Raw genomic sequence first — 6,000 nt, forward strand, 5'->3', positions numbered from 1 at the left:
GCACCGTCTTCTACAGTCGAGGCCTTTTACTCCCTGGCCTTTTGGAACTGCTCACCAGGTGTGGCGTAATCAGAAGCCATGTCAGAGGCACAAAGGTCTGACCCTCCCTGGTTTAGGCTTACACAGAGAAGAAACATAAGCTCCACTTCTCACCTTCAAAAGTTAGCTCTGAATTTAGGTCAGAGCCCTGCAGCAGAACTGCCATTTTTCCTGGCTTAACCACATTCTATAAAGAAATGTGGTTATTGGGGCTGGGGATTTAGCTCAGCGGCATAAGCACCTGCCTTGCAAGCAGGCAGTCGTGAGTTCGATCCCTGGTACCGATAAAAAAACGAAAAAGACAAAAAAAAAAAAAAAAAAAAAAAAAAAAGAAATGTGGTTACACAAGGGCCAGGTGAGATCAGGAGGAGACAAAATGTGACAGGGGCCCTGTGCAGTGGTTTTTCTGTGACACCAATTACACGTCATTTCCTCTCATGCCAACCAATTCTGTGATACCAGCTGACTGTCCCATAATTTGTGGTGACTCAGAAAAAACAACATCCGAAGTACAGCACTGCAGGCTTCAAAAGCAGGCCCCACAAAGCAGCGTCCCTCTCTGACCTCCTCCTGTCTTCCTGGCTCTTGCTCTCCTTTCTTCTCCTAGGTAAGTCACAAAAACTAGAATTTGTCTTCCTTAAGGTGATTCAGAGGAACCAGAATCCTTTTTCCACAAAGTAAGTCATTAAGTCTAAAAATAGTATTTATGTAGTTTGGAGCTTGACATAGAGATTCCCTGGTTTATCTTGCCTGACATTAGGTCATAAGAACTCGATTCCAGAAGGAGCCCTGCCCATACTCAGGAGGAAGGGATGCTACTGGGAGAACCTGAATAGATAGATCTTTCTGGGTTTCTCCACTCAGATGGTCACATTTTGTCCAGTCACTTGCTTACACAGCTGTCCATGCTTCATTTCATCTAAGCATAAAAATGAGATTGCTCTGTGTCCTTGGATCTTCATTCTGCAGATCCCTGCAAAACTTTGATTAAGGGGTGGACATGATGGTGGCACTCCTATAATCCCAGCACTCAGGAGGCTGAGGCAGGGGGATCACTTTGAGTTCAAGACCAATGTAGACTGCATAGTGAGTTCAAGGCCAGCCTGAACTACATAGTGAGAACTTGTCTCAAAAGAACAAAACAGAACAAAACCAAAACAAAATTATTTGATTAAATGTTTGTTATTTTTTTCTCTTAACTTTTTTAGAAACATATATGCCATGACCTTGATGATGGATGAGGAAAGGTGTCAGTCTTTTTAAATTCTGACACTACCTACCTGGGTTTAGGGACAGACCCCACAAGCTAATGGCTCGGGCTCACCAGACTGTCTTCACTTTGTACACCAGCCACAAACAAGATGCCCAACCTATCCACATTTCTGTTCACCTGGCAACAAATTTTATAGTTCTAGGACCTCTGCTTAGGTTTAGTAAGTTGGTAGAATGACTTACAGAAATTAGGAAAAGACTTTATTTACGTTCATTGGTGCATTATAAAGAATACAACTGAGGGACAACCAATAGAAAAGGTTTGTTGGGAAGAAAAAGAAATAAGCAGAGCTCCCATTCCTTCCCAGCATATAAATATGTTCACCAGTTTGAAAGCTGTCTTAGCCACATTTTGTTTCATTGCTGAGACAAAATACCAGACACCTAAATTTCAAGTTATTCATAATCTATAGAGGTTTTAGTCCATAGTCAGCTGGTTCCAAGCAGGGCAGAAAGGCAGCTAGGCATTGTAGGGGAAAAATAGTTTATGGTGTGGCAGGCAGGAGACAGCACAGTAAGCTGCAGCAGCTGGCCTGCCTTTCCATTGTACCCCATTCAGGCTACAAGCCTACTGGGTGATGCTACCCAGAACTAAGCTAATTTTAATTCCAATCATGGACTAATTTAGGGCCACACATCCTTAATCCCAGTATCACACACCCTAAATCAATCCAGTTTTGAAAATCCCACCTCTGAACATACAAGGTTTTGGGTGACATCTAGATACAAACCATAACTGAGACTCACCAAACCCACGAACCCACGTTGCTTAGGGTTTTCTGCTGTTGAGGTTTTGTTATGTAGGTATGGTTGGTTAAAGCATTGGCCACTGGACACTGAATTCATTCTCCTGCTCCATTCTCATCCTGATTTCTGGTGATCAAATTTAATCCTGAAGTTTCTGAGCCCCTCCCACTCCATAAGTCATCTTATTAGCATATAAAATTTTTCTCAAGGATTCCAAGGGTTTTAAGGTTCTGTGCCAGTTACCAGGGACAAAGACCAAATCCTTTAAATTAAAATGCTCTAGAATAGGGTAGCTACTCTGTCTTCAGTGGTAATCAGGTCATAGAAAAGAAAAGAGAAACTTCCAGACAGGATAGTGATTGTCAAACTTCAGAATACATTCGAATATTCTGGGAAATCACTGAATCTGACTCAGCAACTTGTTGCAGTGAGTCTGGGGAGGGGCCTGAGCATATATTTTTTAAAAATTCCCAAATTGCTGAAGTCTAAGAACCAAGGACGCACTTCTTCTGCCTGCAGCCCACAACAGCATGGCTCTTTCCCTGAATGCTGTCCAGTCAGACTCTGAAGGAAGAGCACCATATAGGACTGCAGGTCTGACCTTACATATGGATTAGGAAGAATGATGGCTGGGCATGGAGGACTTGCAATGGTCTCCATTTAAATAGACTTTCTATCTACGGCCTCTCATAGAGGCCAAAATACCCATATGGTCCTATGACTCCCTTCACCAAACTCCTCTATAAGAGCTTCTTCTTTTTTTTTTTTTTTTTTTTGTCTTTTTCATTTTTATCGGTACCAGGGATCAAACTCACGACCGCCTGCTTGCAAGGCAGGTGTTTATGCTGCTGAGCTAAATCCCCAGCCCCACTTCTTATTTTTTATGTGACTAGCTTTAAATTATACAAAACTGTAAGCAATTTGGCCTCAGTTTACTTTCCCGTCTCATCTCTATTTCTTCTGTCTCACCTGCTCATGGAACACCGTGTTCTTTATGCCTCCGAGTCTGTGCTATTTTTTCAGCCTCCATTTGTTTTCCTTCTTCATACTTTAAGGCCCAGCTCTGAGAAATGCTTCCCTGAGACAAATAGCTTCTGTCCCTCACACATATCTGTAGGATGGTACGAACTATAAGGAACACATGTTAAATATAACCTAAAAAGTCATTTGATAAATTGTTTAGTAACTTAAAACCCAGCTAACTGTAAGTGATCTCTTCTGAAGTGGTCACAAGAATAGCCCCTGGGCTTCAAAACAGATTTCTTTGAACATTGACATATTTTGATCACTTTAAAATATGAAAGTGTCCTAAATGGCTTGCTCAGAAGGCTTATGGTTGAAGGGTGTCTGTTTACAATAGCAAATAACAGTAGATAAATAAAAGGTAGTCTTATTTTTCTTTCTTTTGTAGTAGGTGATAGGATTATTTCCAAAAGATGAAAAGTATTTCCAAAAGATGAGAAGTATAAAACAAAAAGAGGCCTTTATTCTGAGAACACGGAGATGACCGGCACCCTTCACCGCTGGAGTCCGGCGATCTCTCTAGCGGACACGTGGTGTGGGGTTATGTAAGTAGCCTCGGTTTGGGGTGGAATCTAAGGGGCATCAGGGATGCACGGGTAGCCCATTGGTCCTAGGTTTTGCGCCATAGGTAAATTCCCAGGGGCGGGAAGATGGCGTCACAGGTAAATTCTTAGGGCTGGGGGAGATAGGGGCTTCCTGGTTCCGGTTACAGTGTCCAGCCTGGGCCAAAAGCCTTTCAGTAGGAGTTATTGAGCTTTGGACCTCATCCATGCTAGGCAATGCTTTACCACTGAGTTACACCCCCAGACCCATTTATTTATATATTTTTTATTTATTCATTCATTCATGGACACCATTTTACTAAATTGCTTAGACTGACCTCAAATTTGCCACCCTGTCTCAGCCTCCCAAGAAGCTGGGATTACAGGCACATGCCACCAAGTTGGCTGTCTTAGTCACTTTCCTTGCTGCTGAGACAAAATACACAATACCCAAAGTAAAAGGAGCAAAGATTTATTTGGTTCAGAGTTTGAAGAGGTTTCGGTCTGCAATCAGTTGACTCCAGGACAGAGTGGCATGGCAAAGAGTCATCACAAAGCATGCAGGGAGAAGGCAGAAAGCAGAAAACCACAAAGATAAACAAAAAATCTCTTTCTGTCCCTTACGTCTTACCCAGGATTAGGGCAGGTAGCATTCACAGCCTTGATCCTAGGCACCCTGGATCCAGCCACCTCTGAAAAAGCCCCACCTGTGACTGCATGAGGCTCTTAGGGAACATCTAGATACAAATCATAACATCAGCTTTATTTTTCTTCCATAATGAGAAATCCAAAATTAAACCATCCAGCACTGGTACAGCTAATAAAAACTGAAGATCTTTCAAGTCTTTTCCTACTCTGAGGCTTTTCTTAGCTCACTGGCTATTTTTTATTCTCATTCTGACACCTAATGTAACCAACTCTTTGTTGCATCGCTAGGCCACATATCTGCGTCTACACAGATTTACAAAGACACAAAATTACAAATGCTCAATATCAAATTCAAGGTCTGATTAGAGGGAAAGTTTAAAAAAAAAGAAAAGAAATTATCCAGAGCTGCTAAATGACAGTACCTGGGGACAGATGACTTCTCCAGCAGTATCGATATGGCCAGGACCACGTTAAATGTTAATTACAAGATATAATCTGTTAGAATGAAAATGAGCAAATAGATGTAAGACTCAGACTGATTGTTTTCACTGTTTCTGCAACATTCCTCTAGCTGTCATATCCTGCTCTGCTTTGTACCTGTCTTGTCTCTAGATAAGAGAAAGAAAACAGGAAATAAGGCAGTTATTTAGCAACGGCAAACAACTATCATGGAGGGGTTCCTGGATCAAGGGTTCTCAACCGAAATCTGAGGGTTTGTGGAGAAAAACAGAAAATTTGTGCATAATAACACTAAAAAAGAAAATTGTGGCCACCAGAAGTGAGGGAACATTGCAACAAACTGTTTTTGAACATATATATATATATATATATATGTGTATATATATATATATATATAAGTGTATAGTTAAGATAGTTATACTACCATTTTCTCTGAGTTCACCAAAAAGAAAGATTTGTACTGGTATTTTTCAGACAATTGAATGCAGATGTCTTAAGCCCTGGGTGAATGATTTGGGGATGACAATTGTAATGTACATACCATTGTTGTCTCTTGATTGATGTGCTTTGAAATTTTGCTGTAGTTTTTTCTTCTTCTTTTTAAAAAATCTTTGAATAAAGTAGATTTGAAAACAGACAAACTGTTTTTGAGTTACATACTACTATAAGTAGAGCTCTTACCTCTGAAGACTGGAGATTTGGTTGTTATTTATTTGGTTAAATCGTAAACTACTGAGTGAGTTTCTCTCTTTTTTATTTTTATTTTTTTGCGTTACTGGGGATTGAACTCATGACCTTGTGCTTGCCAGGCAGGCGCTTATACCGCTGACTTAAATCCCCAGCCTCTTTTTTATTTTTTCAACAGGGTCTTACTATGTACTGTTTGGCCTTGAACTCGCTATGTAGCCCAGGCTGGCCTTGCACTCACAGCCATCCTCCTTCCGGAGCCTCCTGAGTACTGGAACTAAAGGCATACGCCAACCTGCCTGCCACCTTCCTCCACCTTTAATTATAATCACTGCAACAGAAAATCATGTACCAGATTGCCATTAAACATATTTAAGTAAATCAGTTTCTTAGTGGATACTTTAATAACCAATCGCTTTAACTCTGAAGAAAAGATGCATCCCTATTATAAAGTACTTTTCCAGTTTTATTTAATTAAATTAATTAGTTAATTTATTGTCTTTTTGAGGCAGAGTCTTATTATGCAGTTTAGACTGGCTCTGGGCTCACTTTGTTGCCCAGACTGGTCTTGAACTTGCAATGA

The 6,000-nt window shown here is 40.8% G+C and overlaps 1 long non-coding RNA gene across 1 annotated transcript; it reads left to right on the forward strand.

The window, feature by feature from the left end:
- Nucleotides 1-277: 277 nt before the first annotated feature.
- Nucleotides 278-5,794, forward strand: LOC134471301 (uncharacterized). The gene is made up of 3 exons (XR_010040659.1): nt 278-646; nt 3,470-3,626; nt 5,596-5,794. It is a non-coding gene; the product is annotated as an uncharacterized LOC134471301 (long non-coding RNA).
- The last annotated feature ends 206 nt before the right edge of the window (nt 5,795-6,000 follow it).

This window comes from Cavia porcellus, unplaced genomic scaffold, assembly GCF_034190915.1.
Source record: "Cavia porcellus strain 051 isolate PalLab524CR breed Dunkin Hartley unplaced genomic scaffold, mCavPor4.1 scaffold_1, whole genome shotgun sequence".
In the NCBI taxonomy this organism is placed as follows: domain Eukaryota; kingdom Metazoa; phylum Chordata; class Mammalia; order Rodentia; family Caviidae; genus Cavia; species Cavia porcellus.